The sequence below is a fragment of the Amblyomma americanum genome, chromosome 3, assembly GCF_052857255.1.
Source record: "Amblyomma americanum isolate KBUSLIRL-KWMA chromosome 3, ASM5285725v1, whole genome shotgun sequence".
NCBI lineage: Eukaryota > Metazoa > Arthropoda > Arachnida > Ixodida > Ixodidae > Amblyomma > Amblyomma americanum.
Window position 1 is genome coordinate 111,858,138 of NC_135499.1, and position 12,104 is coordinate 111,870,241.

Consider the following 12,104-nt stretch of genomic DNA (forward strand, 5'->3'; position numbering starts at 1 on the left):
TCCAGGGGCAGCACTGATCTTCTTTTACAGATAAACATGAAACTCAGCACCCAAGCCTCTCTTTTCTAGTCCAAACTGGATGTAATAAATTTACCACAGTTAAAGGAGCTCCCACTTCTAGCACGATCACGGCACAAAAATATAGATAACGAAAGGAAGTAGGGCAGGTTCTGCATGCGCTCCGCATGCTCTCCTGTGAAGGTGTTACTTAATGACAGAAAGGTTTAACTACCAACTCCGATAACTTAACACATAAGCACATAGCAATGTTATGAGCTGTGGCATTACACAATTCTAACCAGTTCAAAACTCCGCTCTGTTTACGCCATTAGTCCAACTTAGCTTTCCGATTTCGCAGCGGATATCGGCCTTCATGAGTCATACTAAGTAAGTCTGTGCCCCTTTGTCTGCTTTGGGACTCGCGAGGGCTCGTGGCAGGAGCCTCTCCTGGCGTTATCTGCGCGGCAACCTCGCGCGCTTCTTCTTCTAGCAATGCATGAAGTAAATCCGGTGGCATTCCGGCCGTCACCTCGGGCGCCTGCCGAACAAATGCAGGAGAGGGCGTTTCTTGCGAACTATCTGCGCGCTCCGCTTCACTTCTGTCCCCATCAAAATCCGCGCTTTCCCTTTCCTCACTTCGTGAATACTGAACCGGTGCCGACTTGAGGCGATTTGCGTGTATCCTTATCAAACGCCGGTTCACGTCTCGGACTCTGAAGTTTACCGGAGAAAGCTTCTCGACAACCTCGCACGGTCCTCTCCACTTCGTCTGGAACTTACGAGCTAGCCCAATCTGCCTTTGGCAGTTTTCAATGTACACGCTGTCCCCCACATCAAACGGCGCGTCTCTAGCACTGCGATCGTGCACCTCCTTCCTGCGCTTCGCCGCTTTCTTTAAGGACTCCTTTGCGATGTCCCTCGCCACTTGCAAGCGCGATTCTAGCTCAACCTTATAGTCGTCCAGTGAAACGTATGGGACACGACGGGGGCCCTCTGGCACTTCACTAGGCTGGTCCGGGTCTCGGCCGTAGAGAAGAAAGAATGGCGATTCGCCCGTGCTCTCGTGTGCTGCGGAATTGTAAGCAAACATTGCATACGGGAGCCACAAGTCCCAGTCCCGCTGGTCGCGCGAAACAAAATGCGACAGGAACCCGGCCACGGTTTGGTTCAGTCGCTCCACCGCGCCGTTGCAAGCCGGATGGTACGGTGTTGTCTGCTTCTTAGCGATCTTAAGCAGCTCGCAAACACTCCTCATTAGCTGCGACACGAAGTTCGTTCCCCGATCTGTCAAGAGTTGCCTCGGGGGTCCATGTCGGAGCACGATCTGTTCGACAAATGCTCTTGCAACCGTGTCTGCCTTCTGATCTGGGAGTGCTACCGCTTCCGCGTATTTTGAAAGGTGATCGACAAATACTAAAATGTACTTGTTTCCGGAAGTGGTCGTGGGCAATGGGCCCATTATGTCCATACCTGTCCGCTCGAAGGGAGCCGAAACCTCAGGGAACGGCTGAATTGGAGCTGGTCTTCGTCCCTTGGGTGTTTTTCTTTCGAGACAGGAATGACACTTCGCACAGTAGTCTCTAACATCCCGTCGCATGCCACTCCAAAAGTACAAACGCTCCACACGCCTGCGTGTCTTCGCTACGCCAAAATGACCGGCGCATGGCGCATCGTGAAACGCGCGAAGAACCCTTTCTGTCCACGACCGAGGTATGACGACTCTCTCCCAAGCGGTTTTCTCTGGTCTCCCTTTCCTGGTTGGCCTCGTGCGCCGACACAGGGTGCCGTCTTTGCCAATGAAATAACCTAGCTGTTCGGGGTGAGACGGTGCGCCCTCTAAGCTTTCGATTATTCGCTTCAGGTCAGGATCTTTGCACTGCTCTGTGCGTAATTCGGCGGGGTCGACTACGGGGACAAACTCATCTATAGCTGCCACGGCAGCTGTGCGGCTGAGTGCATCAGCATTCAGATGTGTCTTTCCTGACTTGTGCTCAACTTCAAAGCAGTATTCCTGCAGGTGTAGATTCCATCTAGCGAGTCGCGAGCTAGGGTCCCTGACACTCATCACCCATTTCAGAGGATGGCAGTCTGTGACTAGCTTGAATTTGCGGCCGTAAAGGTAGCATCTGAAGTGCTTTACTGCCCAGACAACGGCGAGGCACTCCCTTTCCGTAGCTCCGTACTTTTGCTCTGTGGGGCTCAGCTGTCGGCTAGCAAAAGCAACGGGATGTTCTTTGCCCTCGATAACCTGAGAGAGCACGGCACCAACTGCGAACTTTGACGCATCTGTGGCCATAACGAAGGGCAAATTAAAATCCGGGTGGCGCAACAGCGGTGCACTCATTAGCTTCCCTTTCAGGGCCCCAAAAGCATTCTCCGCGTTTTCGTCCCAGCGAAAGGCGACATTTTTGGCTGTTAAGGCGGTGAGCGGCTTAGCGAGCTTGGCGAACTCCTCTATGTGCCTTCGGTAGTAACCGATCAGGCCGAGAAACTGCCGGACCTGGCGGACGCTAGTCGGGGATGGAAAATCCGAGACACACCTTAGTTTCTCAGGGTCCGGTCGCACGCCGTCAGCTGAAACAACGTGCCCGAGGTACTTCACCTCGTTTTTGAGGAATTGGCACTTAGAGGGCTTCAGTTTGAGACCCGCTCCTCTTAGTCGCACCAAAACCTGCTCAATATCGCGCAAATGGTTCTCAAAACTGTCACTGTATATGATAATGTCATCCATATACACGAAGCACAGCCTCCCCAGAAGACCTGCCAGGATAACATCAGCGGTTCTCTGCCAGACAGCAGGGCTGTTGGCCAGACCCATCGGCATTCTTTTCCATTCATAGTGCCCTGAGGGCGTGTTGAATGCCGTTTTCTCGGCATCTGCCGGATCCATTGCTATCTGCCAGAATCCCGCCGCCATGTCCACTACCGTGAAGTACCTGGCAGAGCCCAGCTGAGAAAGCGTCTCCTGTATATTGGGGATGGGGTATGGATCGATGCGAGTTACGGCATTTAGTTTGCGGTAGTCCACTACCAATCGATACGAGCCATCTGGCTTTTCCACCAATAGTGCTGGTGCTCCCCAGGGTGACTTTGAGTGTTCGACAATGCCGCGATCAATCAGGTCCTGCACCTGCCGCTCCATCTTCTCACGTTGGGAGTAAGGAATCCTGTACGCACGCTGGTAAACGGGCGATGAAGTGCCGGTTTCTATCCTGTGCTTTATAACGCCACAGCAGCCCAAATCCAGGTTGGACGCGGCGAATACCTCCGAGTAGTCGTTCAGCAAACCAGCCAGAGCCTCCCTCTCCCTGGAATTTACGTGAGAAAGATCGAACGACACCTTTGGAGCAGCCGAAGGACTAGCATGCTCTACAGTTGCGAGTACCGTATCGGTGGGCTCACGTTGCTCTATCGCAGAGGTGAAGAAAGCCAATGTTTTGTTCTTGGGAAGGCTCAGTGGCTGCTGGCTACAGTTAACCACCCGTAGGGGCACTCTGTGGGCGTCATTAACTGTCACGAGGCACGCGGCTGCCTTCAGGCCATTGCTGAGAGAGTCGACCGGCTCAAGCACTCCCACGGCGCCGCTCTCTACATCTGAAGGCACAAACGCGTACAAAATGTGCTCCGACCAAGGAAGGACGACCGCCTCCTCGACCAGCCCGACGGCAACCCGCGAATATACCTTCTCCAATGATCCCACTGTTTGACGGGTGTCAATATCGGTAATGCGAATCTCAGCCCCTCTCCTGTTCAAAAACGGAACTTTTGAGCCGCCCCCATTAACCTCTTCCTCAGAGAATGAGACTACTACCTTCCCTTTTCTCAAAAAAATCCTGCCCTAATATACCTGACACTCCGTTTGGCAGAGACACCGTGTCCGGGCATACGTAGCAGGGGTGCTCCAATGCAATTCCGCCGAGAGAGAAGTGTAACCGGTAGAGTCCACTTATGCCAAGAGGATCCCCCGTTATGCCTACAAATTTGGTTGCCATACCACCAGACGCTTCCAACACCTCGCGGTCCCCCTTCCTTCGAAGCGTGTTAAAACTGCTCTCCTTAAGCAATGTCACCTTTGACCCCGTATCTATCAACAATTCCATACAACAACCATTTAACTTGCAACGCACAACAGGGCATGCCTCGTCGGCCACACAAACTACCACCACCTCATCATCTACTGCTCCCTCCCCACGCTCCTCAGGCTGGGGAGGACTAACTAGTTTTTTGTCTCGGTATCTGGAGCCCCGCTGTCGGCTTGCTTAGGGCGTGTCTCGCCTGCTTCTCTTTGTGGCTCCCCACGGCGCACGTTTTGGCAGAACCTGGCGATGTGTCCGCGACCTTGGCAAGCGAAGCATACGATTTCTTCAAAATCTCGCATACCGCGCCTGTAGCTTTGTGGCGGTCTCCGGTTTCCAGCGAATGGGCGCTGTTGAGCGCGCGCTTCAACCTGGCGTTCTACCTGCTGAGTTAGCAGCTGTTCCAAGCGATCTAACCGCTCTGTCAAGAGAGCAACCTCAGGGTTGAGCACCGCTCTCTCTATGACGCGTACTCTCGCTGCGGCTGTCGTTAACGCCTCATTTCGTTCCTCATCCAATGCGGCCTCCACGGCTTGGTCGAAATTGCTCGGCTTGCGCGAGAGCACGAACCGGCGCACGGGGTCTTGCAGACCAGCCACGAACAAAGCGGTCATTTCCTCTTTAAGTATATCCTCCGCGTATTTCTTCCTTAGCTGGTCTCCTTCCTCCTCCCTGCTTAACGTATCGCGTGCTAGGCGCTGAAGCCGCGACGCAAATGTTCGCACGTCCTCCCCTACCATCTGTCCGGCGTCACGGAACCTCTGTACCCGCACGTGACGTGGTTCAGTGTCGAAATGCTCAAACGCGAGCTTCTTAAATTCCGCAAATGATTTTGTGGATTTTACTTTTTCGTCTCGCCAGGCAAAATCATGAGCAGCTCCTGCCATCTTACACCTCGCCATTCCCAGCATTTGAGCATCGGACCATCCCCCCATTTTCCCAATCTCTTCTGCATGGAAAAGAAATCGCAGATTGGAACCCCTGTCTTATCTCCCGTAAACGTCGGAATGACGCTTCCTAATGCCAGCATGCTTGCTCCGAGCGACGGCTGTGGAGTGGGAGCTCCCTCAGATACAGTCATTTTTTTTTTCAAGCCCTCCAGTGCCTCAAGCCTCTCAAATGGGGGTAAAAGTCCCACAATCAGTCCCGTGATTCCCTTTTGATTACAATTTTGAAGTCATGAATGTCACAGCATTCAGAGGACATTTGCTTTTGAGACCCCACTTCTGACACCAGTGTGATGACCCCCATAATGCGCAGGTCCACACGGGACGGAGAGGCAAAGAGACACCGTATGGCTCAGTTTAAACAAACAGGTATATTCAATAATTACACATGATTAAGGTTATACATCAGAGGCTGGGGCGTCCGAGCTTACGTGCCGACGACTTCATGGGGGCGATGGAGTGGCTCCGGAGTTGGGCTCGAGCGGTTGCTGGCAGAAGCTGCACGCCGACGGGCTTCGGCGCTGAAGGCCCTCTTGGCGAACGATGTCGTCCTGAGCGTGCTTGCAGTAGAATTTCAATAGTCGTCCGTTTCTTCGAGGATGGTTCACAAACCCTTCCTCTAGTGTCGTTCGGCTTGGAAGATGAACAGGAGGCGAGCTTGTAGATGATGACAGCAGAGCATAATTTTACAACATACATATACAGAGAGTTAAACTGGAAAAAGCAGAACTGAATTTACAAAAGAACAAACTTTGCACTACTTTACTCATCGACCGGGCAGGTTAGTGCCTAAGTAGCATCACATTACATGCTAAGCATGGAGCCCCAGCTCAGACTGGACTGCATCCGTTTACATGTGCTTTTAAGCACTTGATTAACAAAGGACTAAGGGCGGTCATTTCCAGTGGCCCGCCCAAAGCATCAATTCTCCAATCCAAAATAACATGCGAGATGGGGACCACCCCTTGGGTTGGGCTTAGCCTCGAACCCAGAGTCTGTTAACAATACAAACTAAATATACAACAAAAACGCCACCACTCTCTCTCAAGTGAGAGTATACACAGGCTCTCTCTTCGGAGCTAATTCACTAGCGCCTGTCTTTCCACATTCTTGGCGAGTACTGCCTGTCCGCCATGACAGGTGTCCGTCACGGCCCTTCTGGGAAGCTGTGGGTGCCTTCCCGGCGATAGCCCACGACAAAGGGGGGGGGGAGGGAAAGAATGTTGTCTTCGCGGTAGCGCATAGCGTCGGCTGTGGTACGGCGCGCTCTGGCCCGCTGACAGCTCCCTTGTCCTGGAATGTGCCCGGAAATTGGGGAGGATAAAGCCTGTTTCCCCGGGGCGGCGGCGGGTCCGGTTGTTCTGGTCGTCACTCAAAGAGCATGGCTGGGTAATTGATGATGCCGCTGTCACGGGTCTCCGTCTACGCCGCGCCGTCGAACGTGGATCCTCGTAGCACACACGGAATGTCACACATGGCACCAAAATTAGGTGTCCATACTCCTTTTATGTTTGAAGATTTGTGTCTAAAAACCTCCCAGAGATACTTCAGTACAGTATGTGCAGCTGGATTGTACATTAAGGCGGACATGATGTGTGTGGTAGATCGGGGCGATTAGATGAAAAATTAACGAATCAACTTTATATTTCTGAATTTAAGGGGCAATAATAAACTGGGAAAATTGAATATTTCAACCTGGAAGGTGAACCTAGATTATAAATCTTTTTAATCGGCAACGTGATCCAACATATCTAATGTGAAACACAGGCATTTAAGGGCTCATTGAGTAGGCTCTCCCGCATTTCATATTCATAAAACGGTGTCACTGCTGTGATTCCGTCTCCTATATCATGGTAACTTCTTTTACATCGTCACATACATAAACGGCATCTAGTATTTCTGCATACGAAAGGAAACCGATGCACTTTTATAAATAACAATGCAGGGAAGCCAACTCAAAAAGCTGTGAAATATTTATTTTTGAAGTTCCATAATCAGAACCCCATTGCCGATTAAGGAAATTTAAACTGGGCTCGCCTTCCACGTTGACTGTCTTCAATTTTCAAATCTAACATTGAGGCCCGTTTGCTGTGCAATGTCAGTGCACGTTAAAGAACCCCAGGTGGTCGAAATTTCCGGAGCCTTTCACTACGGCGTCCCCTCATAGCCTGAGTCGCTTTGGGAAGTTCAACTCATAAATCAAATCAAACCAATCTAACATTGTCCTTAAAATAAACAAATAAAAAGTTGATTAGTTAATTTTAGTTAATCATCAAATCATTCAGTCTATCACATCCATAATATCTGCACTGTAGCGCAATCTGCCCGCACAAACTACTCCTGTAAACTTAAACAAAAAGACAACCACTGTACATCTTTGCAGTACAGCCCAGTTAGTGTTGCCATACAAGCAGGGTCATGGCGCCTTCTATGCGCGCTGAAGGCTTTTACAGCACGGCGATATCTCCTTTATATGTGAGTGCTAGTGAAAACGATTAAAATTATTCCGGAACGGCAAGCATTTCGTGTGCCTGCTGGTTCCGAACGGTGAGTGGTATATACTGAAGCTGTTAAGTAACCATAAAGCAGAAATCAAATTCCAGGGTGATCGTATACGCTACTTTGAAAATTAGCTAGAAACCTTGAGCCAGAACCTTAATTTCATATTTTCAATGGTAAATGAGCGTACCTAGGATGATCGAATTGTTTCCGTAACGTACAGCGTCCTAACGGTTTGAGACAACCGTTTCATGAGGTAGATTCATGCGTGTGAATACTACCAGAGTCTGTGACCTTTATGATTTTGTGCATGTGTGCGTGTATTAGCGTGTATTTGTACGTTTGTTTAACTCTGCGTTGTATGTTCTGCCTCCTTGCTGAACAACAGAACTGCAGGCGGAGCCTGCACAGGCGTACGCGTCAGGGACCGGCCAGCATTCCGCAAGGTTTTCGCCAGCCGGTGCGTAATTCCTATCGCATGCCAGCAAGCATTGTTTTCATCGTTAGTAGCTGTGTAATCACCATGAATTTTTTTAGTAGATACATTTCAGATATTTTCAATAGATGCATTTGTATGCGTGTTCAACTATGTTGTATGTTCTGCCTCCTTGCTGAACAACAGGACTCCAGGCTGCGCCTGCACAGGCGTACGCGTCAGGGACCGGCCAGCATCCCGCAAGGTTTTCGCCAGCCGGTGCGTAATTCCTATCGCATGCCAGCAAGCATTGTTTTCATCGTTAGTAGCTGTGTAATCACCATGAATTTTTTTAGTAGATACATTTCAGATATTTTCAATAGATGCATTTGTATGCGTGTTCTACTATGTTGTATGTTCTGCCTCCTTGCTGAACAACAGGACTCCAGGCTGCGCCTGCACAGGCGTACGCGTCAGGGACCGGCCAGCATTCCGCAGGGTTTTCGCCAGCCGGTGCGCAATTCCTATCGCATGCCAGCAAGCATTGTTTTCATCGTTAGTAGCTGTGTAATCACCATAAATTTTTTAGTAGATACATTTCAGATATTTTAAGTAGATGCATTTGTATGCGTTTTCAACTACGTTGTATGTTCTGCCTCCTTGCTGAACAACAGGACTCCAGGCTCCGCCTGCACAGGCGTACGCGTCAGGGACCGGCCAGCATTCCGCATGGTTTTCGCCAGCCGGTGCGTAATTCCTATCGCATATGCCAGCAAGCATTGTTTTCATCGTTAGTAGCTGTGTAATCACCATGAATTTTTTTAGTAGATACATTTCAGATAGTTTCAGTAGATGCATTTGTATGCGTGTTCAACTATGTTGTATGTTCTGCCTCCTTGCTGAACAACAGGACTCCAGGCTCCGCCTGCACAGGCGTACGCGTCAGGTACCGGCCAGCATTCCGCAAGGTTTTCGCCAGCCGGTGCGTAATTCCTATCGCATATGCCAGCAAGCATTGTTTTCATCGTTAGTAGCTGTGTAATCACCATGAATTTTTTTAGTAGATACATTTCAGATAGTTTCAGTAGATGCATTTGTATGCGTGTTCAACTATGTTGTATGTTCTGCCTCATTGCTGAACAACAGGACTCCAGGCTCCGCCTGCACAGGCGTACGCGTCAGGGACCGGCCAGCATCCCGCAAGGTTTTCGCCAGCCGGTGCGTAATTCTTATCGCATGCCAGCAAGCATTGTTTTCATCGTTAGTAGCCGTGTAATCACCATGAATTTTTTTAGTAGATACATTTTAGATATTTTCAGTAGATGCATTTGTATGCGTGTTCAACTATGTTGTACGTTCTGCCTCCTTGCTGAACAACAGGACTCCAGGCTCCGCCTGCACAGGCGTACGCGTCAGGGACCGGCCAGCATCCCGTAAGGTTTTCGCCAGTCCGTGCGTAATTCCTATCGCATGCCAGCAAGCATTGTTTTCATCGTTAGTAGCTGTGTAATCGCCATGAATTTTTTTAGTAGATACATTTTAGATATTTTCAGTAGATGCATTTGTATGCGTGTTCAACTATGTTTTATGTTCTGCCTCCTTGCTGAACAACAGGACTCCAGGCTCCGCCTGTACAGGCGTACGCGTCAGGGATCAGCCAGCATTCCACAAGGTTTCCGTCTGCCGGGCTGCGATTACGGATCGATCTCAAAAACTGTCTCAATTTTGAGATCGTGACGTCAAAATGACGACACCGAGAAATGCCGACCGCCGAATCGGCCAATGCGGAGCAAGGTTGCGGTGGCTGGCAGCAGGGCTCCGCCCCCAAAACCACTATTCGCACGACAAGGGACCGTAGACTGCTGTAAACTGCTGTAAAGATGCAGTGAATAAAAACGAGTAATGTTTTATTTTGCTAAGAAACTGTATTTCAAACTGAACAGCACCAAGCAAAACAAGCAGTGTTTTCAGTTTTGCAATTAAGTTTGCTGTTCAGTCACTTTTGTTGCCGCTAAGGTGTGCTATGAGCGGTGTGCATGTGACCATATGCACAATCCCAGAGGTCCAGATGCAGGCTCGCGAAACGGAAAGGAGGGTCGTTGAGGCTAATCGGGTAATTAGGCTATTGAGTCGACGACTAAGATACGAGGTGATGGAGGTCAACAGGGAAGTGTACGAGGTTAGACCCCACCCTTTTGCACAGGATGGCATCCACTACGGTGGTGCCACTGGCAAGAAGGTGGGTAGTAGGATAGGTCGCCAGGCAACAGCTTTTTTGGGGGGACCCAGAGCTCTGAAGGAACCAGTGTAGAGAAGGAAGAATTAAGATCAAACGGACAATGGAACCATAGCCAGGGCCAAGTTAATTCAGATATAGGTTTCATTAACATGCAAGGTGGCAGAAATACTGAAATGGGAGGAAATAGAAGAACAGTTAAGACAGGAGGAATTAATGGTATGTGGTTTAGTGGAAACACATCTTAGAGACATGGAGCAACCACCCTGTAACCCAGACTACGCATGGGAATATTGCAATAGAACAGAGGGCAGCAGAAAGGGAGGTGTAATTGGGGCATTCATTCATAAAAGTATGAATTTTCAAAGGGTTAGACTGGGATGCAGGGAACATTGATGGATAAAAGGAACAGTGGCAAGCAAGCAAACACTCCTTGGATTTGTATACCTTGTGGGGTTGAATTGGGGAGATAAGTACATTCTCCCCACTCAATCGCGGCTGACACGGTTCAAAGCCGCCCGGACCCCACCCCGTGATCGCGTACGCTACCGAGCGCTCGCCGACCACGGCGTGCCTTGCTCTGCGGGAACAAAGGAACGACACATTGGCTGACACAAACAGGCATTTATTGCTACAGAAACAATAACGCCAGCTAGCAACAAGGTACGCTAATGAATCGAGGACGTCCGACTCACCAGCAAGGTTCCGAGCGAATGTTCGCCCGCGCTAGGGCAAGGGATATATACTCCGAAGGCAGGACGGGACGAGTACGGGAGCCTGTCTCCCCGTCGCTTCCTCGCCCCGCCGGCGAAGAGCGGAGCCGCGAGCGATACGTCCGCCCGCGCCAGACGATCCCAGCCGAAAAAGACCCCATCTCCCGCGGGCAGGCTTCAGCAGTTTCCCGCGCAGCGACGCTGGGGCCCTGTCTTGCCAGTTAATGTAACTGACAAGGGAACGCGTTCATCCTCGGGGTGAGACTGCTGCAGCACGGTGCCTCGCGGGAAAGCAAACTCAGGGGGCTGCAGGGCAGGTCCCCACAACCTGTGGACAGGGGTTAATGCCAAAGAGGAAAACAGGAAAATGTTAGAATGTATTGCAAGCGACATTGATGAGCTAGGAGGACAGGGCGAGATAATTATATTAGGCGACATGAATGCACACATAGAAGACCTGGATGGGTACACGGATTCGACAGGAAGCATGCTGCAGGACATGTGTGACAGGCATGATTTAGTTGTATGCAACAGCACCGAGAAGTGTGAAGGGCTCATAACATGGGAGGCGGGGAGTCTGCACTCGACGATAGATTATGCACTAATGTCACAGAGGATGTATAATAGATTAGGGGTAATGAGCATAGATGAAGATGGTTCCAGAAGTCTAGGTAGTGACCACAAGTGTATCAAGTTGAGCTTCAGAAGAAAAATGCAATGTAGGACTGAAGCAAGATGAACAATCAGGGGGAAATTTTTACTCAGAAAAGCAATTGGAAGCAGCAGCCAAACAAATCGAGAAAGTAATTTTTGAGGATAGTGAAACAGAATGGACTTATACCAAATTAACTCGATTACTGGAGCTAGAGCTAGCTAAGGTGCGAGTAAAGCTAAAAGGGAAAAGATGCAAACCCAAGAGTTGGTGGGATGAGGAGGTCAAGAGGGCAATAGAAAAGCGCAAGGAAGCATCCGGGGAACACAGATATTCCAAGAAGAGGGGGGAACCAAAACCCGAAGTAGACAGAAAATGGGATACCTTCATTAAGTGTAGAAAGGACGCATCCTATTTGATTAATGAGAAAATTAGAAGAAAGGGGGCCCAATGGATGTCAAAAGTAAATAAAAAGGATAGAAAAAGCAGCCCAAAAATTCTGGAAACATCTAAATGCAATGAGTAATAAAACTAGGCTAGAACAAAGGTTTATTGTTACAGATGAG